Source organism: Macaca fascicularis, chromosome 9 (assembly GCF_037993035.2).
Source record: "Macaca fascicularis isolate 582-1 chromosome 9, T2T-MFA8v1.1".
Classification (NCBI taxonomy): Eukaryota; Metazoa; Chordata; class Mammalia; order Primates; family Cercopithecidae; genus Macaca; species Macaca fascicularis.
In genome coordinates, this window is record NC_088383.1 from 57707463 (window position 1) to 57733282 (window position 25820).

Sequence of the window (25820 nt, forward strand, 5' to 3'; positions counted from 1 at the left end):
GAAGGAGGGAACAGGATGTTGAAGAGGGAGTGCTGGTGGTCAGCAGATGCTGTGTAAGGGGTCGGCTGTCTGAGGCCTCGCAATGTGCTGCAGTACAAGCTGAGCAAGCCGGGGAGGAAGGAGCCCCTCCAGGAAAACAGGTCTGGAAAGAAGAGGCAGGGCACTACTGAGGACACAGGAACAAAGCCAAGGAAACCTGGGGTCTCGCCATCCACCTGCCCCTCCTGCCAGGTCCACCTTGGCCACAATACCTCAGTCCCAGGTGCAGCTCCTGCCACTCACAGCAACTGCAAAGGCCCAGGGGCTCAATAAACGGACCCCTCCCACTGTGCTCCATCCCCCAGGGCAGCACTGCAGTGGGCCCTGGGCCCTGACTCTTTTGTTGTCTGTCATGGGATAAGAGAAGGTGGCCATCCCGGGATCCTCCCAGTGGGGCTGAAGAGATGAAGGGCAGAATATCAGGAGGGGAGGCGATAGGCTGAGAGCAGCGGAAACTTCAGGTTTCCATGGTTCCTCTAGGGCTCCGCCTCTATATATCCCTTAGAGTTGCTGTGTGTGCACTCCAGACAAAGAGGATGCAGCGCCTAGAGCCAGTCCCCACCTTTCATAAGGCTCCCTGCAGGTAACATCTACCTTGGCCTGTCATCACGAGCCCACACGCTGTATTTTCTGAGAAGGAAGATGGGATCCTGTGGTGAAAGGAGAAAGCTGGCCCGAGCAGGACAGGGCCCAGAAGAGTCCCCCATTACCCAGCCTCCCACCCCTGCAGGGACCACACCAGCCACACTGCATAGCTGCACCGGAGCACCTAGAAACCTGTTGAATCCCTCTCCTCCTTGGGATGCGCTGGCGAACAATGAAGGCCCCTGAACAAAAATGCACTGGGCACCTGTTGGTCCTCAGAGCCTCCAGGTGCTCCACATCATGGCCCTTCTGGCCCCTTGCCCAAGCCAGGAGTCAGTGAAGTCCCCCACATGTAGAGGAAGCCACCCCAACACCCCCCACCAGTCCCAGCACAAGGATTTAGAGCCCTCTGCATCCCCAAGCAGTGGCCCCGCTGCAGCCTCCCTCGACCTGGCCCCCTACCCTATCCTTTGTGGAGTTCTCGTACCCGCTCTGCACACAATAGCACGTCTTGATGCGCTAGAGCCAAAAGTGCAATTCTAGCTGGCCTAAGAAGGGCAGCAGCCACAGAGTCCATACGCAACATTTCAGAACCCAAAATGCCCAAACAAGCAGGCAATGACAAAAGCCAATCCAATACCAGAAGCAACATCATGACCAAAGCAGGGGAATGGGACACCAGGATACACAAAGGTGATGGAACGACGGGCAGCCATTGAGAGAGGCGCATACCTATCACTCATTAAAGAAGATCTGGAAAGAAATGAAAAACAGATCTATTTCACAGGCTGCCCTAAGACTAGAGATGCAGCCATTGAGGTCCAAGGGGAACTTCTTGGAGGGACATCTAAGAAAGGCTCCCTCCTGTCTAAGAAGGACTCCACCAAGAGACCCCTCTCCATGGAAGGGGCGTGTCCTGCCTGTTGGTCACTTGGTGGTCATCTTGCAGCCACTCTGGCCAGTGAGCAGAGCCAATAGATCAAGGGGGTGAAGGGGCAGGGGGAGGCCATGTCCTTGTTGACGTTGCTGAGGCCCTGAGTCATACCACGGGGCCGCCTACCTCTCCCTCTGGGTTTCTTGGTCTGTAACAATAACATAGCTCCTTTGATTTTGGCAGGTTACATGGGCTTGCCTGTTTCCTGCAGCTGGAAACAGGATGGTACTGACAGCATGAGAGCCACAGGCTGCCCACGTAGCTGCACCACCTCCTCCCCAAGCTGCCAGGCATGGGCAGGCCTCCCTGGCCTGCTGGTGCACACTGGCGGCCTGCAGCCCAGCAGTCTAAGGGGAAATTGGAAAAGACACTTGACAAAACTGAACATCCATTTTGATAAATATTCTTCGTTAAATGAGAACAGGTGGATCTTCACCTGGATATACTCAAAGCCAACACTGCATTCAGTGGAGAGACAACGGCAGCATTCCCATCAAAGCCAGGAAAAATACAGGCATGTCCACTGAAGACCCCTGGTATAGAGCATCTCCCTGGAAGGGTTCACCAACCAGACAAGAGAAAGAATGGAAAGCTATGAAAGCTGGAGAAGAGGGTGAGCTGTTATTACTCCTCCTGTTAAATTATTTTTCAGGGTACTTGTTTATATGTGTGGAAGTTCTAAGTCAATGAATTGAAAACCCATCATAATCAATAAAAGAATGCAGTAAATCAGCTGGGTGCAAAATTAATACATAAAAAGAACAACCTATTTGTAAATTAGGAGAAACAGAAATGCATGCTATGTATATAAGTAGGAAAATAGGGATGCCAGCAGCATAACAGAGATGCCAATTCTCTCTACCTTGGTCTATTAATTTAACACAATATGAATAGTATTTCTTTTTAAATGAGGTAAGTTGATTCTTAAGGTTCATAAGCAAAAATAGCAAGTGCACTTTTGAAAGAAAACATAGTGAACTCCGACCAGCCCAACCAATTATTAAAAGACAGTACAGAGGCTGGGCATGGTGGCTCACACCTGTAATCCTAATACTTTGAGAGGCCAAAGTTGGAAGATTGTTTGAGGCCAGGAGTTCCAGACCAGTCTGGGCAACATAGCAAGACCCCACCTCTATAGAAAATAATAATTAAAAAATTAGCCAAGTGTGGTGGCATACACCTATAATCCCAGCTATGCAGGAGGCTGAGGTAGGAGAGTAACTGGAGCTCAGCAGAGCAGGAAGCTGAAATGAGCTGTGAGCTGAACTCCAAACTGGGCAAGAAAGCAAGACTCTGTCTCAAAACAAAACAAAAACTGAGTAGAGCTACTCAGTAATTAAAACAGCATTGCACTGGGTGGCATGACCAGAGAAAGACTCACACACATATGGGAGTTTGGAATGTTTAAGGAACTCTTTCAAAGGGGTGAGGACAGGATGGATTCTCTAATACATGGGATAGTATATCCCATAGTATTTCCTCACATGGGAGAGCCATGTGAGGAAAAATCAAGTTGAATCCTTATGTCACACCTTACAACCAAATAAAAATACACAATAGATTAAAGATTAAGGCCAGGCGCGATGGTTCACACCTGTAATCCCAGCACTTTGGGAGACCGATGTGGGTGGATCACCTGAGGCCAGGAGTTTGAGACCAGCCTGGCTAACATGGTGAAAAAACCCTGTCTCTACTAAAAATACAAAAATTAGCTGGGCGTGGCAGACCGCCCCTGTAGTCACAGCTACTCGGGAGGCTGAGGCAGGAGAATTCCTTGAACTCAGGAGGTGCAAGTTGCAGTGAGCCAAGACCGCGCCACTGCACTCCATCCTGGGTGACAGAGTGAGACTCCATCTCAAAAGAAAAAAAAAAAAAGATTTAAAGATGAAAAATGAAACTATAAAAGTGCCAGGCTCAACCATGGGAGAAATTTTGTATAAAATTTTGGAGAAGGCCTTTCTAAGTATGACTCAAAACAGGAGACCACAAAAGAAAATGTAACTACATAAAAGTTAAAAACAGTTGCATGGCAAAGAAAAGAAAGTGAAAAGACAAATGGCAGAAGGAGAGGGGCCAGCTACATATCCATAAAATGGGATGTTTTGCAGGTCTTAAAAAATGAGGGTATACTTTATACCCAGATTTGTTTGAATGTGTACAAAGTATCTCTGGACAGAGAAGGAGAACAGTAGCGTTTTTGGGGATGAAGGTGGATGACTGGAAGGCAGGGATGCAAGGAGACTGGCTTTTGCCTTCTTATATTTGTACTATTTGTTACCTATTTTAAAAAACAAATGAAAATGAGATTTAATATAAAGTGACAGGTGAAATAAGCCTTCTCACACCACGTGTTCCAGGTGTGTGGGTGAGGCCAGTGCAGGGCCCCTGCAGCCTCCCCTTGGGAGGTGCCCTCAGCTGATTTACCCGCATCTCAAGGGAGGGATTGCAGCTGAAGGCACCCACCTGATGGGGATGGTGAGGAAAGTGGGCAGACCTTCGAGCTGTTGCTAGAAGTAGATTTTGATTTTGACAATCTCTTTGGAAGAATAATTTGAGATCTATCAAAATTTTAAATGACCCAGCAATCTATTCCTAGAAATTTACTCTTCAGATACATTTGTACATGTGCATAAAAAGGTAGTAAAAATAACTGGGAACAACTTAACTCTTCATCAAATAAATAATGTATTGATTAAATTATGTGCATCAAAAAAAAAAAGAAAGAAAAGAAAAGAAGGTGGTGAAACTGTGTGAAGTGATACGGGATGCTCCATGACTATGTGGAAAAAATAAACGGATGATACATACTCAGAGGTGCACAGATCTGCATGCCTATTTCTGGAAGGAGGAGCTGGATACTGGGCCCCAGGCTGGCTCCCAGAAGAGAAGGGAGGGGCTCAGGAGCAGGGGAGGAGCAGCTTCCTCTCAGGAGAGGCTCTGAAGTGCTGGCATGTGGATTCTCATGGGCACAGATGACTGTCCTGAGTGAAGATTGTGCTTATTTTCATTGTTGAGAGAGGCAGGAGCTCGTGTTTGGTGCTGGAGAAGTTAAGCCAGCCCTGTGTCTTGAGTACTTTTAATTTAGGAAAATGCCCCAAATGTCCTCCAAATGGTTTCAGCTCCAAGTTCCCCTTTTGCTAGCTTATAACCATAGCAGAGTTTCATTTCTTAAAACCAGCCTCTCCCTGAGAATCTTCCTTTGTGATTCTGGGGATGCTGGGGCTTTTAGGGGATCTGGGTGTGACCTTGCCCTGGGCAGTACCCCGTGGGAGAAGGAGGACTGTGATTTTTCTCCCAGGGACAATTGCAGAAGTGGAAGAGTGTGCGAACAGCTGGGGAATGCCCAGGCCCTGCCAACGGGTGGCCTCTGCAGTGCAGTCAGAACTTTCCCTTCTCCAGTGAGAATCTTACATCATGGCCTGACTCTGTTGTCTTCAGGACACATCTCAGTTTGCTGCTTCCCACTGGGCTCCTGCGTGATGAGCAGAGAGCACCTTTCCAGCCCCAGTCAGCTCTCTCCATCTCACCGGACACTTCAGGTGCCCTGCCCACTTGCTTATTGCCAGGAAGCACCACATTCTTCATGCCTCCAGGTCTTTGCACATGCTGGTGCCTTTCCCACCTGGCCACCTGGCCACCTGGCAAACTCCTACTCATTCATCAAGACCCAACTCAAATATCCCTACTTCTCCCTCACCTTTCCCAACTGTTGCCCCCTCACCCACTCCCAAATTTCCATATCCCATTCTTCCTCCCATAAATATTTATTGATGGTCTACCATGTACCAGACACTGTGCCATATACTGGGGACACGGCAGTGACAAAAGCAAGAGTCTCTGCCTCTCTGAGAGTGTGGCCTGGTAGTGGAGACAGGCGTCAACCAACATCATCAACAAACTCGAAGCAGCCAATGCTAGGAAGGTATCCTGGGGACCTACTGGGGTCAGGGATGAGGCCATAAATTCAGAACAGCGTCCTCTCAGCTACCTTCACCCACAGCTCGGGCTCGCCTGGCTCTGGGGCTGACTGGAGGAGGCCCCCTCATCCCCTGACCTTGGAGAAGCCAGAACTTGGCCAGGCCTCAGCAGTAAGAACGCATGGCTGAGACTGGGAAATACCAAGGAACGTGGTGCCGGTGCTGACATCAAAATATTTGGAGGGAGAAGAAAATAAGTTAAAACAGTAGCATGTTAAATGGAATATGTTAACTGTCAGATGAAGACCATGTTCCGAAATGTTCAAGAGAGGGGTTGTGAGGACGAACGGGTGGCCTGGTGGTTAGACTGAAAAAAAATGTAACTGATGCTGAGTGACCTGGAGGGAATAACGGATGGTCAACTCATTATTCTAAGGAACAAAAAGGGAACTAACATTTATGAGGCACCTACTCAGTGCCAGCTTCCAGTGTCAACCTGTCCAGTGACTCTGTGGAGGGGAGGGGTATTTATTTCTACACTGGTACAAACGATGTCAGTCTCAGAGATTAACGAGGCCCCACACCTGCTGCTGCTGCTGCTGCCGTCACTGGCACCACCACCCTGCTAACACCACCTACATGCTTTGCGAAGCTCCTCTCCCAGCAACTCTAGAAAGTACAGACCATTATCATGCTGTCCTTCTCTATCATCTCATGGTGCCGGGAGAAGCCCAGGCCACTGGGTAAAAACCTCCCAAGCCCAGGAGGCTGGTCAGTGATGGAACTGCAATGTGCATCGATGTCCCCTCCTCAGGCCAAGTCCTGCTGGCACCCACCTGCAGTGCCCCTTCTGGGCCTCTTGGGGTATGAATGGTGCCTGCACCTCCCCTAACTCCTGCTGGAGTGCTCTGCTGTGAGTGGACACATCAACATTGGCTAAATGGGTAACTCTGAGCAACGTGGCCTAATAAGGGAGCAGATATGAACCCTGGCTGGCCTGTGCCTTTCTCTGCTTTGGGTTGCTGTTGAGAATGTTTTCCCCCAACTCACAGTGTGTCTTAACCTGGGTTCCCTAAAATCAAAGCCTGAGGAAAAGGTTATTGTTCAGGAAGCTATCCCAGGGAGAAGTGCGGGATGGGGAAGGACAGATGGGAAGGAGGGAGAGCCCCACAGGGAAGCTGGGTAAGCTGCCTGCTGCCCTGGGGGCCTGGGGACTCCATCTTGCCTCATGAAATGTGTGTCAGGACTGCCAGTCCTGGGACAAAAAGGGGAGGAGGGATCCCCTGGCTCCAGTCATCCACTGGCCAAGGGTGATCCCCAGAGTCTTAGCTCCTCCCTCTCCAGAGGGCTGGACCCATGCAGGAGACCTGAAGGGCAGGGAGACTGATTCTTCCAGTGAGAACACAGGTACTTCCCAAGACTCTGGTGTGTGCAGGACGCTGTGCTTGACATACGGGATGGGCTGGAGGGGGTGTGTGGGTGAACAAGGGAGACAAGGTCCCCGCTTTCCTAGAGAACCAGCCAAAGGACAGGGAGCCAACCAAGGTGGCAGGGAGAGCTCAGATGGATAGGAACAGAGACGGGGTGGGTCAGGACAGGCCACTTGGCGGGGGGGGATTCTCTGGCTAAGAACTCAGGAACAGCAGGGGCTGGCTTTCTTACACAGATCTGGTCTGGGCACAAAAGGATGAACAGGGGAGGCGGTTGGCAGATGAGCAGGAGAACTGCAAAGGCCCCGAGGTGGGAAAAGTCCTGAGCTCTTCTGTGGGGCTGCGTGGGCTGAGGAGGGCAGGAGGGGGTCAGGAGCTTAGACAGGAGGTTCTGGCAGGTGTCCAGGAGAGGGAAGCAGAGGCTGGGACCGCACTGGCTGGGATGCAGGTGGTAACAGGCACCCAAGCTCAGTGCCTGTCTGGATCTGAGACTCACCAGAACTTGCTCATAAGTTGGGGGTAAGCTGAGAGAGGGGATGGGAAGGGTCCTGGTAGTGATGAATTGAGAGGAAATTTGAGAGCATGGGGTTCAAGCACCTGGGTGTGAGTGGAGCCTAGACAGGCAGAGGGCCGCAAGCAAGCGATGGGGAGAGGGGGTGCCCCAAGTCCCACCACACCCTGCTTCCTCTGTCTCCAGAAACTGTACATTTTATTTCATTATTACTATTATTTTTAAAGACAAAGTTTTGCTCTATTGCCCAGGCTGGCATGCAGTGGCACAATGTCGGCTCACTGCAACCTCTGCCTCCTGGATTCAAGCAATTCTCCTGCCTCAGCCTCCTGAGTAGCTGGGATTACAGGTGCCTGCCCCCACGCCCAGCTAATTTTTGTATTTTTTAGTAGAGACGAGGTTTCACCATGTTGGCCAGGCTGGTCTCAAACTCCTGACATCAGGTGATCTGCCCGCCTTGGGAAACTACATTTTAGACTAAATATAATAAATAAATGAAAATCAGTCTGTAACTGTAAGGCATCAAACAAAATATGCTGGTGGCATCGCCCCATTCTCATCCCACTCCCCTAATCCATCCCCACCATGAGACCACGCCCAGCAGCTCCAAAAGCACAGATGCAGGAGCCCTGTGTGCGCCTGACCCTGGTCTCCCGGCTGTAGGCCACTGAGCCCCATCCCCAGTTCTGCATCACAAAACCTCCCAGAGCCAGGCTGGAGGTGGTTCTAGAACTCCTCCTTGTGGCTGGGGCAGGACCTGGCTGGCCATTCCCAGTTCCTTCCTGGAAACCTAGGGTGGGTGGATGGGGATCCCCTGGGAGGATTTTTGCCTCCCCAGAGGTGTGTTCAGACCGCTTCTCTTGGCTGGATGGAGAGAGGGGTAGGCCAGCAGGGCTGCCTGGTGGAGGCATGCTGGAGATGTAGCCAAGGCCCGTAAGGAGCCTGTAAGCGCTGGCTGGAGAAGCTGCAGCCCAGGGGAAAGTGGCTTGCCAAATGGCAGAGGCCTCCAGGGCCTGTGGCTCTCCACACCCCTGTTCTACCCGCCAATACCCTATACCCCAGTTCTTCCCCCTCTCTGGATGGTCACACAGACATTTGTTGAACCACAAAATCTATACTGGGCATGTGAGAAACCTCCTTAATTTGATTTGGCCACTATGTATCTCTCACTGATGCTCCTTCCCTCTTCACGAGGGGCTCCTGTAAGATCAGGCAGCAGTGGGCCCTCCTCAGCAGCTGGGTGGGACCTCAGGGCCTCAGCTAATGTCCTTCCCATTCTTTTTCACTCAAGTTCTTTAGGTTCTTATAAAAACAACATATAGTCAGGCACCACTTAGTGACAGGGGTACATTCTGAGAAATGTGTTATTAAGCAATTTTGCCATTATGCAAACCCTACTGAGTGTGCTCACACAAACCTAGACAGTGCAGGTACTGCACACCCAAGCTCTACGGTACAGCTCATTGCTCCTACACTACAAACCTGCACAGCATGAGCCTGTGTGGAATACTGCAGGCAATAATAACACGTTGGGAAGTATTCATGTATCTAAACACAGAGAAAAGGTACTGTGAAAATACAATACAATAATCTAACGGGATCACTGTCACATGTGCAGTCTATTGACTTAAACATCATGATGTGGCACATGACTACTATTTTTATAAGCTGCCTCCTTCCTGGAGGCCAGGTATAAGCAGCCAGACATGTAAGAAGTACTCTTGCTAGTGCTAGGATAGAAGTTTCACAAGTTCACTGTCATCCAGCATCATTCCCTAGCACAACACCAGGAGGCAGCCATTCACATGGTAGTCTAAGTGCATGTGCCCCCGACCAAGGCAGCCACTCTCACTGCAGTCTAAATCAATGGTGCCCTCTGGAGGCAACATGGTGCTCCCTAGAGTTACATGACATGAGGTCCTAGATATTCTCACATTCAAGCCTGTAGCCAACCTTCAGGAAGGTCTTATTTTTCCATTTTCTGCAGAAGGAAACTGCTCAAGCAAGAAGGCCAGAGCTAGGATTTTATGCTTTGTCTGCTAGACTCTTAGTTCAGCGCTGTTCCCCTTGGCAAAGCTCACAGGGCTGGAGAGCAAAACCCGAACTCCTCCAGCCTCTCAGGACCTCCCACGCCCCCCACCAGACCCCCAGCAAGATAGGGTTCAGCACTAATTTTGGAAAACTCGCTCAAAAATGACCTTGTTCCCAAGGGCCATCATCATCTTAGCCATCTTCATGTGAACTTGCAGAGCCAGAAAAGCTGCCAGACACAGGGTGACTCCTGTCCCTTCCATACACAGAGCATCACAGTAACACCTGGTTTATCTCGAAATCACCCATCTGTCAACCTCATCCATCTAGAGTCCAAGGACATGCAAAACAATGATTGGGAAAGGTCAAACAGGTAAAGGTCCCCTATGAGCCAAACGACTGACCTCCAAGGGCCTTACTTGGGGCTTGCTGACTCTTACTTTGCATACATTTCTAGCAAGTGCAGTTCACTGCTTCCTGATATGCAGTGAATTAGAATAGGCAGTTAAAAAAGGATAGGGAGAGCTGATAGAGGCGGCCACACTGACATCAGGAGGTGATGGCTGACAGCAAGAGAAGAAACAGGAAATGCCAGGACTCAGAAAGGTTAGCCTTTTGGTGAAAGGGTGAGCAACATCAACATAAAAAAACAACTGTGCAGGCACACAAAGTGAAAAGTCAGTCTCCCTCCTGCCCCAGACCTCTGCATGCGGGGTCCTCTCCCACAAAGGGGCACCTGTGAGCAGTTTCACGCGTCCTCATGGGACAGTCATCCACCCATGTATCCATGTGCTGAGCACACCAGGATGACAAGCAGTCAATCCTGAACTCGGGGAGCTCACAACCTCAAGTGGGGGTGGTCACAGGCTACAGAAATCACAAAACCTCCCATTTACTTTGTAATTCACTTAAGGATAGGATGCCACCAGTAACAGCCCCCACTCAGCAAGGCACAGTAATTACACCCTGGGCAACTGAGGCTCGGAAATGCTGGGGGGTGGGGGTGGGGGGGAATCTGAACGTAGAAATGCCAAGTCCCTTGCCTGAAGCCCTGCAGCTGCTGAGTCATGTGGACCTGCCTGTCTTGGAGGCCCCTGCTTCTCAGGGCCATCCCTGCCTTCCACTGGGATGGTCAGACTCCAACTGTCAGGGCTCCAAGGCTGGGGCAGCCACTCTCCTTACTGAGGCGGGTTTTGTTCTTTACATGGTAATGCTTTGAGAATCCCAAAACCACCTGTGGGACTTCAACCTCTGGCCCGGCCCTCACCCCAGGCATATTTGCACTCCCAGGCAGAGCTTCCTCATCAAAGGTCACTTTTCCCGCTACAGTTGGGTGTAGCAACCTCACCGCTGCTCAGGGAGTGGCCCTGTGTGCCTCGTGACCAGCTGTTACTGGGGACATGTTGGGGACCTGCTGACAAGTGGCTATACTTTTAGAAAACTCAAAACCCTACTTCAGTGCAGCTGGCATGGCTGCCCAGGGAGGGCTGCTAGGTCCTGGCTGCCAAGCCTTTCCCACCTGGGAGGGGGTCCCATCAGCCACTCCCAGATCCACTGTGAGGCCCACTGCAGGCGCTTGTCTTCAGGCACGGGCCAGGACCAGCAAAGTCACCTCCTTTTGGACGAATGTCTGGCTGCCTATGCAACTCATGGGTAGGTATCCATGGGAAAAGACAAAAAAATGGGAAGTCATCAAACCCTTTGAACGGATGGGCACACTGCCAGGAGCTCTAGCCACACCCGCAACCTGCAGGGCCAGGGAAGGCCAGAGCAGGCTGCCCAGCCAGGCAGCTGTGTGAGGAAGGGCCTGAGGGTAAATTGTATGGCAGGCACTGCCCAGGGCAGGGTACATTCACATAGCAAAGGCTGTGACAGGTCCAGAAGCTGGGAAAGCCCTCAAACTGCTCCACTTATCCCAGATACCACAAAATGCATTGCTAACTAACAGTGACACCTATCAACATGCCAGGAGCAAGCATTCCTAAGGATGCCCTGTGGGTACCACTGGGGCAGGGGAGAGAGATGCAGTTGGCGAGGATACCACTGTTATCTAACGGGAAACTGAGGTCTGCCCACAGGGGAAGGCAGAGAATGCCCGCGGCTTTGAAACTGAATGCTAAACACTATTCTCCTGGGTCCCTCCTGTTATTCTTTGCTTGTGTTAGTACACCCAACTGTAGCTGAGCAGGCCCTGGGCTGAAGCCTGATGTCAGAGCTGGGGGTGTGGGGACAGCCACGAGAAGGGCAGCAGTCTCACTTGCAGAGTGCAGCACGCCATCCTGCACTCAGCTGGCGAGCCTGGCACAGGATGTGCTCCTGGCCAGCGTGGGGGACCAGAGTCTCTGCTGGACCCCATGGGGCCTCGCTCTGGAGCACCCAGGACAGGGAGGACACCAACATCCCCAGTCAGTGGGGTGGAGGGGACACCTCCAGCAGAGGCCAGAACGGGATGCCAGGCACAGCAGAGCTTTGTTCTGACGTCCGCCATCGATGGCTGTGCAGACGCTCCATGAATGACACTGTTGTGGTATTTTAAGAAGATTCTACAAATAGCACTAACTTGGAATGGGCCTCAGAGTCAGGCTCATGAATGCCCAAGTCGAGGGCGGGCCAGCCTGGGACCTCCAGCCAGGACAATGGGGCCTCACAGCAGAGGCAGGGCAGGATGCTGGGTGACCCTGGCCTCTTCCGGGGCTCCACAGCCTCATTTGCCCCAGACTTGCAGGGCCCTCCCCACACAGCCCCATCCTCCCCACCGTCAGTGCCTTCCCAGAAGGTTACTGGCAAGGAGAGGCTCTCTGAATAAAGGGAGGGGGCCGTGACATCCTTTCAGTGCCTGCTACTCCGGATTTCCAGAGACTTCCAGGCTCTGAAGACGCCCGACGAGTCATGGAGGAGGGGGCACAGGAAGGAAGGATGTTCTCAGATTTTCATCAGAAATCACTTTATTAGGAGAAACTCAAAGACCTGTAGTCCCACATTCAAGAAGTACTAATGGAATGCTTTCCAGACAGTCCATTCTGGACACTTGGAAGACAGCCAAGGGAAGAGAAAAGAACATGAATTTTGGAGTTAGTCAGAGGTGGGTTCAAACATAGCTTGACCAGCCACATCCAGGTGGCCTAGGGCAAGTTATTTACGTTTTGGAGCCTTGATATTTTCATCTCTTTAAAACCAAGGGCATTGCACCCCCTCATGGGGACAGCTGAGAACCCAGGGCACAGTGAGCCCTCAGCAAATGTTGGCCTCTCTTCCTCCCTGAGTGAGAGACCACTGATTCAGCGCATGAGCATGCTCCACGCATAAAATGGTTCTGTGCTATGGCTGAAAAGCTCAGCAGGCATAGAAGCAACTCCTCTTGACCAAGTGAATCTATAGACATCAGGGCAGGCAGCAGCAGCCTGGTGGGACAACAGAGAACACTGGGGCCTGTGGCAAAGTAGAGAGGCTTACATCTAAACCATTTTGTCCTGTCTGGTACTTGGAAAATGTCTTGAGACAACAGAGGAAAGATCATTTAAGAAAGGGGTGCCTGACCCCACCCCTGGCACATTCTGAACCAGGCTGCAGCCATGGAGTGGCTATGCCCTCCAGCTGTCTCAGAGGTGGCATGGAAGGGTTCGGCTTCCTCCCCACACCCTCATCCCTGCCTTGAGTAACTCTTGTACGTACTGTCTCCACCTCCACCATTTCAAAGGAAGGAAGGGATAGTACTGCTTTGTAAGTGCTATTAGTGACCTTGCACAGTTTTGTGTGCAGAACTTGTGCTCAAGTCACACAGACTAAACTAAAATGAAGTGAGGCGGCCTTGCTCAGAGCCAAGAGCACAGGGATCCCCAGACTCAGGGCTTGTGGGTGGAGTCCCAGCTGGCCTGCTGACATGCTGTGTGGCCTTAGTCAGGTCATTTAGTCTCTTTGGACTAAAAAAAAAAAAGAAGATCATCTGGAAAATGAGAAGGCTGAGCCAGGTGATCTCCATGGACCTCTCCTCCAACCCCTCCGAGGCTGTATGTTACTTCTAAAAGTAAGCGCGATGCCATCATTAGCAAGAGGGGTTCAGGATTTGAACAGCAGATGCCCTCCTTGACTCTTCCCTGGGGGCTCTAAACTGGAATAGACCTTGCTTGTTTCTCAAACTGGACTGGAGCAGGATAGAGAGTGGCTGTTTGCAGGTGGGTGACTCCATGCATGGCATGGCAGCCAGGACTTCACCAAGTTAGAAGGTGCTGGTGTCTACAAAGGACCTTGGTTGCCCTGGTCCTCATCAGGAAGATGGTGTGTGGTACTAGTGGACACATATCCTGCACAAGTCCTTCTCTCAGTGCCCTCATGGCACACAGCAGCCCTGAGATGCTGCTCACCCAGCCAGCATGAGACGGAGGCCCAGAGAGCTCAGGCACATACTCAGTGGCACAGCAATAGTCAGGATTTGAGCCCAGGGTGGCCTGACCCCAAGGCCATCCACACTGGCCCTCATTCTGCACCCTCAACTCTCAAGGAGTTGCTGCTTCCTCCACACAAGCCATGCGCCCCAGAGGGTGATGCAGGCCTCTCTCCATCTGACTCTCCCTATTGGTAAATGGAGGAAGCAGAAACAACGTAATCTCAAATATCTCTCCTTGCTCCAAGGTTCAGGGACTCTCTGCTTCCAGAAGTTGTTGATGCATACTGGGTGCTGCTGGAAATCCTCAACAATGGCTCCATAGGGCCCAGGACTCATCATAACAAAGTGGTGCAGAAGTCCCCAGCAGAGGATTGGTGCGTGCATGTTGGGCCAGGCATGAATGCACCAGATACTTGATAATGACATCGTTGACTGTTCAAGTCATAATGACTGGACGAAACCCAGGGTGGGGCTGCCTGCTCCTGCATGGCCCTGGTCTGTCAGGGTCAGCACTGAACTGGCTTGTCAAGGTGAGCACTGAGTTAAAAGTCCTCTCTGCCGCTACTGTGGGTTCCCAGGTGGATCTGACTGTGATAGGCTGAAGCACAGCAGTTCCTAACCACCTCCCTCAATTAGCCCCCAGTCTCAACAACAGTCTCAGCAGACGTAGGGGGCAGGGAGGAGGGTGCTCCAGGGACAGGCTCTACCTCAAGAGGAACTCCAGTGGTGAGCAGGCTCCATGCATGACTGATTTTCAGAGAGGAACCTGGCCAGGCTGAAGCCACAAAGGGGAAGTTTGTATCTGACCTTTAACTTCTTCCAAATTGGATAGACTAGGGGATGTCCCAGGCCTTTTTTTGCCAGTTTCATTGGCAAATGGCGTATGCTGCTTTTCTTACTGTCTTTTGGTGTTCTCCATTGTTATTTGTCAAAGTGCACACCGGCTTCTCAGTTGTGTAGTATGAACATGAAACAGACACAAGAGTGCAGGCTCTGGTGCCAGATAGCCCATGGGAATCCCAGCTCTGGGTGGCCTTGGGCAGGAAACTCTGCACCTCAATGTCCTCATCTCTAAAACAGGACAATTAATAACGTCCACTTGAGGATTAGTATGAGGAGTAAATGAACTCTACATATAAAGTGCTTAAAACAGGCTTGACACATAATGTTTACGTGTTAAAAATGCTTTTATTTCAACAAAACAATACTGGTCTCATCACTTTTTAGTGTTTTAACCTAAGCCTCAAGCCAAATAATAATCATTTCCATTTTGGGACATTTTCTGTGTGCTAACAGTCTTACACACAGAGGCCAATTTAATTCTTCCCTTAACACAACCTAGTGAGGCATCCCATTTTACAGACAAAGGTATCCCTCTTTGGCTCAGAGAAGCAATGCATCCAAAGGCTGCACAAACAGTAGGTGGCAGAGCCAGAATTCAGAATTGGGTCAGCCCAGCTCCAAACTTCCAGGCCTTCCAACATTTCACACTGCTTCCTTGAGACCAAGCCCTCAGGTACCTTAACCCACCTCCATGTCACCACTTAGCATTTAGATAAAGATTAGGTAAGGGGGACAAGGCCCCATCTAGAGAAGCCTTGAAAACTTGCTCATATACCTTGATATGAATTCATTTCTCAAAGAGTCTCATTCCTAGAGCACTGTAAAAATTTGATCTGTTTTGCAACTTCATAAAAAAGCCACTTTTACAGAGCATTGCTTTTTCTCTCTTTCTCCCCCCTCCTCTTTTTTAATCCCCCATGCTTCCACAGACACTGAGAGAGCATTGTCATATTTGATCTGACTCAGAGCTCACTCTGCAGGAAAAGATCTAATTCCAGGGCATTTGTCAAAAACAGCAGCAATTCCTTAACATTACAGCTGCCTAAAGCTGTGATACCAATTGGGGCAAACAAGAGCTGGCCAAAACTTACAGATCTTGGGAAGGAGATATCCACTAGGGGCTTTGAAAACCTGTGATATAATCCTAGAGATCCAGAAAGCCATATGCATGTGCAGCGCTATGCCATTGTAGAGGAAAGACCTGAGAGGGCCTCTGTCTCCCATCTCTGACTGATTTTGAGTCCCTGCACAAGCAGGAAGGCAAGACTTTGGCAGAGTCAGAAACTTCCTAAGCAATGGAAGTATGCCCCAACACACACACATACATGTGCAAACACACTCTCATCAAAGGGTAGAAGACTTATTGCTTCAAGACACTTAAGTATATTTCTGACAAATCATTGGCTGACCAATAAACTAACCAAGAGACTTGGGTAACTGCATACAACAGGGAACACAGATTTAATTCAGGAAATTCACTAAACAAAATAGCTACAACAACAACCTGAGGAGGAAGGGTAAATCTGATTTGCAGAGTTGCTACATTATATTATTTACATTGTTCAGGTTTCAACAAAAGATTATAAGATACCCAGGAAAAATAGGTAAGTATGGCTCATACCCACACAAAATAACAGTCCATAGAAACTGTCCTTGACCTAGATGTTATACTTACTAGATAAAGTCTTCAAATCAGCTACTGTAAATATGTTCAAAGAACTAAAGGAAAGTATATCTAAATAATAAAACATAGTGTGACAATGATGTCCCACCAATTACAGAATGTCAATAAAGAAATAAAAATTATAAAAGAAACAAATATAAATTCTGGAGTTTAAAAGTACAATAACTGAAATACATAAATCACTATTTGGGCTTCAACAGCAGATTTGAGCTTATAGAAGAAAAAAAATCTGTGAACTTGAAGATAGATTAATTGAAAATAGCCAGTCTGAGGTGCAGAAACTAAAAAATAATGAAGAAAAATGAACAGAACCTCAGAGATTGATGGGACACCATAAAATGTACCAAAATACACAAAATGAGAGTCCTAGAAGGAGATGGGAGAGAAAAAAGGGTAGAAAGAATATGTAAAGGAATGATGGTTAAAACTTCCCAAATTTGTTGAAAAAAAGAGATTTACACCTAGACATATCATAGTCAAACTGTCCAAAGACAAAGAATCTTGAAAAAAGCAAGAGAAAATACAAGAGATTCTCAATAAAACTAACAGCCGACTTCTCATCAGAAACCATGGAAACCAGAAGGCAATAGAACAACATTTTCAAAATACTGAAAGAGAAAAAAATGCCAGTCAACTAAGAATTCTACATCCAGCAAAACCATTATTCATAAATGGAGAAGACATTCTCAGAGAACTAAAAACCAAGAATATTCATTACTTTGTCCTAGCTGATCAGACCTACAAGAAATCCTAAAGGAAGCCCTTCAGGAAAAATAAAAGGGACGTTAGATGTTCATTGAAATCCTCATTAAGAAATGAAGAGCACATATATGATTAAACATAAAAGACAAAATAAATGTATTTTTATAGCTCTTCTATTTAAAAGACAACTGCATAAAACAATACTTACAAAACTCCAATAATTCATAAAGATGTAATTAGTATGACAATAATGGCACAAATGAGTCAGGCAGCAGGGAGCACAAAGTTATATTGGAGCAAAGTTTCTATAAACCAATAAAGTATTAATCTGAACTATATTTTTTTAAATTAAGAGGCTCATTGTAATCCCCAGAATAACCACTAAGAAAATAACTTTAAAAAATACTGTGAAGAAACAATAAGGGAATTATATTGGCATGCTGGAAAATTTCTATTTAACACAAAAAGAAATCAGTAATGGAAAAACAGAACAAAAAAGATATAACATGTATAGAAAACAAATTCCAAAGTGGCTAACATAAATCTGTATTATCAGTACTTACATTAAATATAAATGGAACAAATACTCCAACAAAAAGGCAAAGATTGGCCAATAAATTTTTAAAATAATCAAACCATTACTGCTTATAAGAGACATATTACATTTAAAAACACAAGTAGGTTGAAAGTAAAATGACGAGAAAAGATATACCATAAAAACAATACCCAAAAGAGATCTAGAGTTGGTATACAAATATCAGACAAAATTGACTTTAAAACAAAAATGTTACTGGACACAAAGAGGATGAATATTTTATAATGACAAAAGAGTAGTTGCAGAAAGAAGATAATACAATTATAAACATATATGACCCTATAAACAGAACCCCATAATTCACATGACAAAAATAAACAGAACTGAGGAGATTTTAATAATTGTTGGAGACTTCGATATCCTACTTTCAAAAATAAAACTAGGCAGAACATCAACAAGGAAACAGAAGACTTTAACAACATAAGGAATCAAGCAGACCTAACATACAACTGTAGAATGCTCCACCTTATAACAGCAGCATGCACATTCTTCTCAAATGCACACAGAACATATTTGAGGATAGACCATTTACTGAATCATAAAGTAAGCCTTAAAAATTTTTAAGGATTAACCAAAACAAAGTTTGAAAGTCTATTCACTGACTACCAAGGAATGAAATTAGAAATCAATGAAAAAGGACATTTGAGAAATTCACAAATATGTGGAAACTGAACAACTCCCTTCTAAATACTCAAAGAAGCTGATTACAGTGGCATCTGTGCTAGCATCTTTGGGTACTTAGGGTGAGTTGGGACGTGTAGTCCCAACTATTCAAGAGGCTGAAGCAGGAGGATCGCTTGAGCCCAGGAGTTAGATGTAGCAGTTAGCTATGATTGCTAACTGCAGTTATCAGTTAGCTATGCCACTGCATTCCAGCCTCCGTGACAGAGCAAGACCTTAACTCAAAAAACAGAACAAAAAAACTAGAAAAATAGGAAAAATTTAAAAATCAATAAAAACAAAAGTTGGTTCTTTGAAAAAATTACCAAGTTTGACAAACTTTAGCCAGACTGACCAAGAAAAAAAGAAAATTATTAAGATCAGGAATGACATAGGGAACATCACTACCAAACTTACAGAATAAAAAAGATTGTAAGGGATAATATGAAAAAGAGTTTGTGGCCAGGTACCATGGCTCACACCTGTAATCCCAGCACTTTGGGAGGCCAAGACAGGAGGATTGCTTGAGGTTAGAAGTTTGAGACCAGCTTGGGCAACACAGTGAGATCCCATCTCTAAACTTTTTTTAATTAAAAATTAGCCAGGTGTGGTGGTATGTGCTTAACTCCCACCTACTTGGGAGGCTGAGGCAGGAGGATTGCTGGAGCCCAGAGGTTCGAAGCTACAGTAAGCCATGATCATACCACTGGACTCCAGCCTGGGTGACAGAGCAAGACCCTGTCTCAGAAATGAATAAATAAATAAACAAAACCCATAACTGTTTGCCAACAAATTAGATGACTTAGATAAAGGAGACAAATTCCTAGAAAGGCACAAACTACCAAAACCAACTGAAAAAGAAATTTAAAATCTGTATTACTGAACATTTTAAGAATTAATACCAAATGTTCACAAACTCTTTCAAGAAACAGAAGAGAGGGAACAGTTCTCAATTCCTCCTATGCAACCAGTAGTCTTCTGATATCAAAAACCAAGACCACAGACCAATATCTCTTATAAATACAGACCAATGTCTTTTATAAATACAGATACAAGACTACAGACCAATATCTCTTATAAATACAGTACAAAAATCCTCAAGAAAAACTAGCAAAATACAATCCAAATCTACTGATGAATGGATAAACAAAATGTGGTATATTCATACTATGGAATATTAGTCTTAAAAAGGAATGAAGTAGCCATACATATATGAACCTTGAAAACATCATGCTAAGTGAAAGAAGTTAATCACAAAAATACAACATATTTATTATATGAAAATAGTTTCATGGTTGTCTAGGCTGCAGGGCTGGGGACAAGGGAATACGGAGAGGGTTGTCTCTGGAATGAGACGTGACTACTAATGGGCATGGGGTTTCTTTCCGGGGTGATGACAATGTTCTAAAATTAGACTTTGGTGATAGTTACAGAACTCTGTGACTATATTAAAAACTGCTGAATTGTATAAATTCAAATTCAATTCAATTGAACTAATTTCTATAATACACAAAATACACCTCAATACAGCTATTTAAAAGAGTCCAGTGATAGGATGTTTAGGAGAAGAGCCAGCAAAAGACAACTTAGGCAGGATGAGCATTACCTACATAGCTGGCTGGGGGTGGGCGATAGGCAGAGATATTTTAGGGGTTCATTTCATTGAGATATTCCCCATTTTGGTTCCAGGATTCCTGAAGGAGGGTCCCCTACAGGTACAAGGACCACAGAGTAACAAGATGAGAAAACACACCTCCAAGCCTGTTCTTCCTCCTCCCTTCAGGAGTTCAGGCCTCTGAAGCTCTCCGGGAGGCTTGCTGCCCTAAGGGCCGAGGTCAGGGATTTAGGGCTTCCCCAGGATTGGTTCGTCTCTGGAGCCATAAGAGCCAATCCCCTAACCCTGGACCCCAGCAGCGTTGACCCTGTTGAGCCCCCATCCTCCAGCTGAAAGGCCACAGGACTCATCTCCAAGCAGGTAGGAGGGGGCGCCAGGACTTCTCGTGTCCTGTTGCTAGGTGCAAACAGCAGTTCTGGGTTTCCTTGGGGAAACATCAAGGTTCAAGCCACTAGGGACCTAGAGATCATCGAGTCACGCCTGTTTCCCTCTTTCCAGATAAAGAAACTAAAGAAACTGAGGTTCTGAGTGGCAGGGAGCTGGGACGACTGCTGGGCTTTCTGACAGTCTTGAGGCCTGCATGCCTGTCCCCATTACAGGTGGGAGGGCAGAGGCTCAGAGGGGTGAAGGGGAGGCCTGGCTAGGAAATGAAACCAAATTTCTCTGCTGGATGCTGGTTCCCTTTCTGAAAAACCCCCAGGGCTGCTGTGCAGGACACCGAGTGGAGAAGAAGTCACAAAGAGCGGCCCTTCTGAGAAATGGAGTGGGGCCAGAAGCCTCGAGGCTCAGTCTCCTGAGCATGGCCTGCAGGATGGCAAGGCTCGACCACATCCCAGCATGTGGTTCCAGGCCTCACATCTGTCCATGTCAGCCCACCAGTGCCTTCAAAATCAAGTCAGACATGAGGGCTGCCACTTCGCCTGGCCCCTGCAGCCTTCCCAGCAGCAAGCATAAGACAGAGTCTGCCCTGGCCTTCAGGGAGCTTCTGACTCACTTAGTGAGGGAACAGATTGTGCAAAGTAATGACACATGTATATTTACACATTATGGTAAGTGTTTTAAAGGAAAAATACACAATGGCAAGTGAGCAAATAACAGGGGTCAGAAAAGGCCTCTCAGGAAATAGTGACACTTAGGCCCAGACAAACAAGGAGCAAGGTGACTTCAGGCAGCGAGAAATGAGGAAAGCAAAAGCAGGCCACGTGTGAGAGGAGGATGGGGATGTGGGGAGCTGGAGACCACAAGGCCGGCAGTGAATGGCACTGAGAATCAACTGTCACTGCTGCTGGAACCACTGAGCATGCATAAGTAGGGAGCAGTGAGACCCCGCAGGTGACCTGCACAGCCACACTGGCTACTGGAGAAGGGACTGGAGTTGGGGAGGGTCCACGTGGGAGAGGCCACTGCAGCAGATGGGGCCGCAGGTGCTGGCACAGCATAGAGACAGCAGAAAGATTCAAGTGCACTTTGGAAATAGAACTGGCAGGACGTGGGGATGGCAAATTGGAGGAGGAAGAAATTGAGAGTTCAGTTTTAGCCCGATTAGCTTTGGCCAATCTGTAGCCCAGGAGACATCCAACGGAGGTGTCCAGGGGCCACAGGCCTGAGCCAGGAAAATGACTGAAGATTCTGATGAGTTTGCCAGCCAGAGGGCCGAGCAAGCAAGCAAGGAACATCAGAATGTGCAGGCCCCTGGGGACAGGAGCAGAGACAGAATGGGAGAGCAGGAGGCAGCCACTGTGCTGGCCTGAGGACTGTGGTTCCCTGAATGCTGCAGCGGAACAGCAAAACCAGTCCTATCACCCAGTCAGTGACAGCCATGCCTCCTGCCCTCTTCCTCCAAGACAGAGCAGGGCACTCTGTCCACTCATCTTGCACCAGACCAGCAGCAGCATTCCTGCCCAGGCCCACTGGCCTCTGTACCCTGGCTACTGAGCACCCCAGTGAGCCCATGCCTGGCAGAGCCTATACTTTGTTCCCTAGCAAAGGGCCACAGGGCCTGCAGGAACCCATGCCCAGAGCTCATCTATTACAATGCAGTGATAAACACAGTGAACTGCCACCAGGATCTGCTGGGTGTTGGGTGACCCAACAATAGGCTGGGTTGAGCCAGCAGGTGAGCTCGATGGCTTCCTGTCTCTGCCCATACTCTGCTCTTGCTAGTGTTCACAAGTACAGATTCTGTGCCAGTGTGGTGCCAGGCCACATAGGTGACAAGGTGATCACAAGCGGCAGACCCAGGCTCACCGCACCAAAGGGAATGAAATGAACTGGACCTGATGTCTGGGGCTCAGAGGTGGCAGAGGCCACCTGCCCAAGCTCGGCTGCCCACAGGCCCATTTGATGGCATCTTGAGAGGAAGTGGTGTGGTGTGGAGACCAGAGAGATCCAGGCTGCGTGGTCTGGGGAGCCTGGGAGGGGGAAGGGGGAACACAGTGCCACCAAGGCTGGGAAGCTGAGCCTTTTCTGCAGCCAGTGTGGGGCCAAAGTGGGGTTTGAGGAGGACCATAGTGTCACCAGAGCTGTGGATAGATGCCGGCTTGGGCAGTGGACTAGAAGGGGCAAGGGTGAACACAGGATGGCCAGCCAGAAGCAGTGCCATCAAGGTGATAAGTCGACGAGGGAATGCACAGGTGCTGCGGTGGCCTTGAAGGCAGGAGCACAGGAGCCAGCAGCCTTTGGTTGTGAGAAATGAAGAGGGCAGGGTCCAGAGCCAGGAAAGCAGGAGAAGCGGCAGTGGGAGTGCAGGACCGCACTGGAGTCTGATGAGGGGCTCTGGATCTGCAGGCCACAGACAGGCTCTGCAAAGCATGGAGGGGGAATTTCGGGGACATTTGTTTAGAGGCAAGCACAGTCATCAGGGCTTCGAGGGAGACAGCTCAGAAGGTGAACAAATTGACAGCCAAAAGCCGGCAGGGCAGGGCTGCCTTCAGCCCTAGTTCTGCTGTTCCGCTGCATCATTCGGGGAGCCACAGTCCTCAGGCAGCCCTCAGCAGCCCAGGAGGGGCCTAAGGGGGAGTAGGCTCAGAGGTGCTCAGAGCGTCAGGATTGGTCACCTGGTCCAGTGCAGATGACCTCATTCAAGGCAGAGCCTGACAGCGGGGCCAGGATGAGTGGGAAGGAGGACAAAGGGGAGTCAGGGCTGGGCACGCTGTTCCCTGGTGCTGGGAATGGAGGGGAGGAACAATAGGCAGGGCTTATGGAGCATAGAGGGGGACAAGGAATTGGCCTTGTTGGTTTCATTTTTGAATTTTTGGATGACCAACTCAGACAGGTTTATGGGCTGACAGGAGTTGATGGGAGGGAGGGTGAGGATGTCGGGAAGAGCACAGGACCTCGTCATGGGCAAAACCCCAGAAGGCAAGGGACAGCTGCTACTGCTGAGAGCAGCGCGAAGGATGAGGGGCGAAGAGCTCCAGAGGCAGCTGGAGATGAAGCGGTGGCAGAGAATGAGCGCGTGTCAGGATCTAAGGGCCTACCAGTCCGCTCCTGCCCCTCACCACCCTGGAACAAAAGCTGATTCCATGTTGTGCTCCAGTACCACCTTCTTCCTCCAAATCTCCACCTTGGGTAACAATGCAAAGCTGAAGAAAATGAAATTTGCCACCAGACAGACCCATCACAGAGCTCTAAATACAGATGCATCTGGAAACATGCCCCAGAAACAATACCCTCAGAGTTCAGACAAGTACATGAGCCCTCTGCTTTTAGGGGAGGCTCATCCTCTACAAATCAGATCCTGCTCACTGACCTTTCAGCTTTTTGGGAGCACCTGGAACCCAGGAGTTCTCTATGTGTGACAACCTATCTTGCATATGATATTAAGTGGGATTAACGCCACAGCATATCATACCCTTTCCCCCCGAAAAAGGCACGCAACAATCCCTCCCCAGACCCACTGTGCCCACCTGCAGCTTTGCAGCCAGCAGGAGATCAAGGAGCTTCTGGATAAAGCCCAGGATTTGGGTTTTAAATGCACGATAATGACACCTACTAATGTGGCTCTGGCTCTTGATATATTTTTGCTGCTCTCTTCATGAGATTATAGAATATTTGAGCTTTTCTACTTTATCAAGTAGATTTTTACACAGGGACAAACATGCAAAAATGTTCTGTTGTAAGAGTTTGATTCAGAAACATCCAAGAATGAAATCAATAAGAACAATTGTCTTAGCTGTTGCTTTAATTGAAATGATATCAATGATTAATGGACTCTCTAAATGTACATACACATCTCTAGGCTAGAGAGTCAGATAGCTCCTTAGGTGGGTGGCAAGAGCTAAACACACACGGATACATACACAGACATACTGTGTTACTGCTATTACAACTGAACAGTTTAATGTCCAAAGCAGCGTTTCTCAAAGTGTGTCCACACATATGGGTGCCGTGAAATGTTCTATGAAAAGAAGGTTCCTCAGGCAAAGGTGTGAAGGCCATACCTACAATCCACCTGACTTAGCGGGCACAACTGTGCCAGTGTGGCAAAGGCTCTGTTTGCTGTGAAAAATCCTCCAAACTTTCATAAATCCTGATGTCTAAGATTATTTGACCAAATAACCCCTCCCGTGTTTATTGCAGAACTAATTGTGAACAATGGTTCAGACTGTCCACCACCCAGCCAGCCTGGCCACAAGGGTTCAAATTTGTTAAGTGAGCCTGCAGCATTTAAAACCTTGGAGATTTTGTACACTAAGAGATCAAACATCTGTCTTCCTTGAACCACAGACTCTCCAACAATTGCATGGGTTCTCTCCTCCCTGCCAGGCAGTGGCTGGTCATCCACTCTGGCACCACAGTGCTCCCCACACACTTGGCCAGTTTGGCTAACTTCCATGGGCTGCAGAACCTTGTAGGCACTTCAGACTCAGTGCCTACTCCCAGGCTGCTGTGGCCAGCCGTCTCTCGGGTGGGTGGGAGGGTAGGGCCAAGCTGGGGAACACTCCTGGACCAGGCTTGTTCCTTATCTGGATTGGTGAAGCCAGCAGCTGGCCTTGGGGGTCCACAGCTCCAGAGGACAGACCTAAGAAAGAGGAGGTGCCCCTGGCTTCTGGGGCTGCTTAATGAGTCTATGTCCTCCCTAACCAAGACTTTGTAAACCCACCCTTGCTTTTGGGATACCCTTTGCCATGTTTACTGAGGAGGGGTCAGGAGAGACTAAAGCTGCTTGTCCAGGCCCTGGCGGGGGTGAAATCCTGGGCTCTGACCTGCCCTCGGGGAGCATGCAGCAAGACATTGCCCTCTGAATCCTACTGCAGCCCTAGCTATTGTCATAGTGAAGACACCACACACAGGGCTCTTGGCCCCTGCTTCCAAGAATGAAGCCTCATGTGCAAAATTCTTTTTCATTCTTTCTACAATCAGAAGTCGAGAAAACTGTTGCTTTGGGACAATGAGAACCTTGCAACTACAGCACTCATATTTTTCACTTGGTTTTGGTTGCAAAGAGGCTCAACCACAGATCCTACCTCATGGCCAGATTACCTGGGCTCCATTTTCCCTTGACCTGTCTACTTCCTGTGTAAATGTAAGGTCCTGTTTAGGTTTTTAAATAGTTAAGTATTATACATGTTATAAGCTACTTCAAACCCTTTGTGAAACCAGCCTGTACATTCTCACCCGGACAAGGTCGAAAGCTGTCTGACCTTTTCTGTATCTGGATGCAGAATACACTTATCGGAGGAAGGAAGACCTGGTGCTCATTCTAGCAGAGCCTGCCTTACCCTATATAGTTTACAGGCAAGGCTTCCCAGACTCACCTGGCCGTAGGAGTCACTTGGGGAACTCCTTAAACACACAGTTTCCCAAGGCCTTCCCCAGAGCCTATCCAGCAGGCCAGGGTGGGGCCTGGGAATCTGCATGCTTAATAAGCGCGGCAGGTGAGTGTTAG

At 48.5% G+C, this 25820-nt stretch overlaps 1 protein-coding gene across 48 annotated transcripts in view; it reads right to left on the reverse strand.

The window, feature by feature from the left end:
• Positions 1–25820, reverse strand: part of ARHGAP22 (Rho GTPase activating protein 22) — a 210414-nt gene that overhangs the window by 52985 nt on the left and 131609 nt on the right. The window lies entirely within an intron of this gene.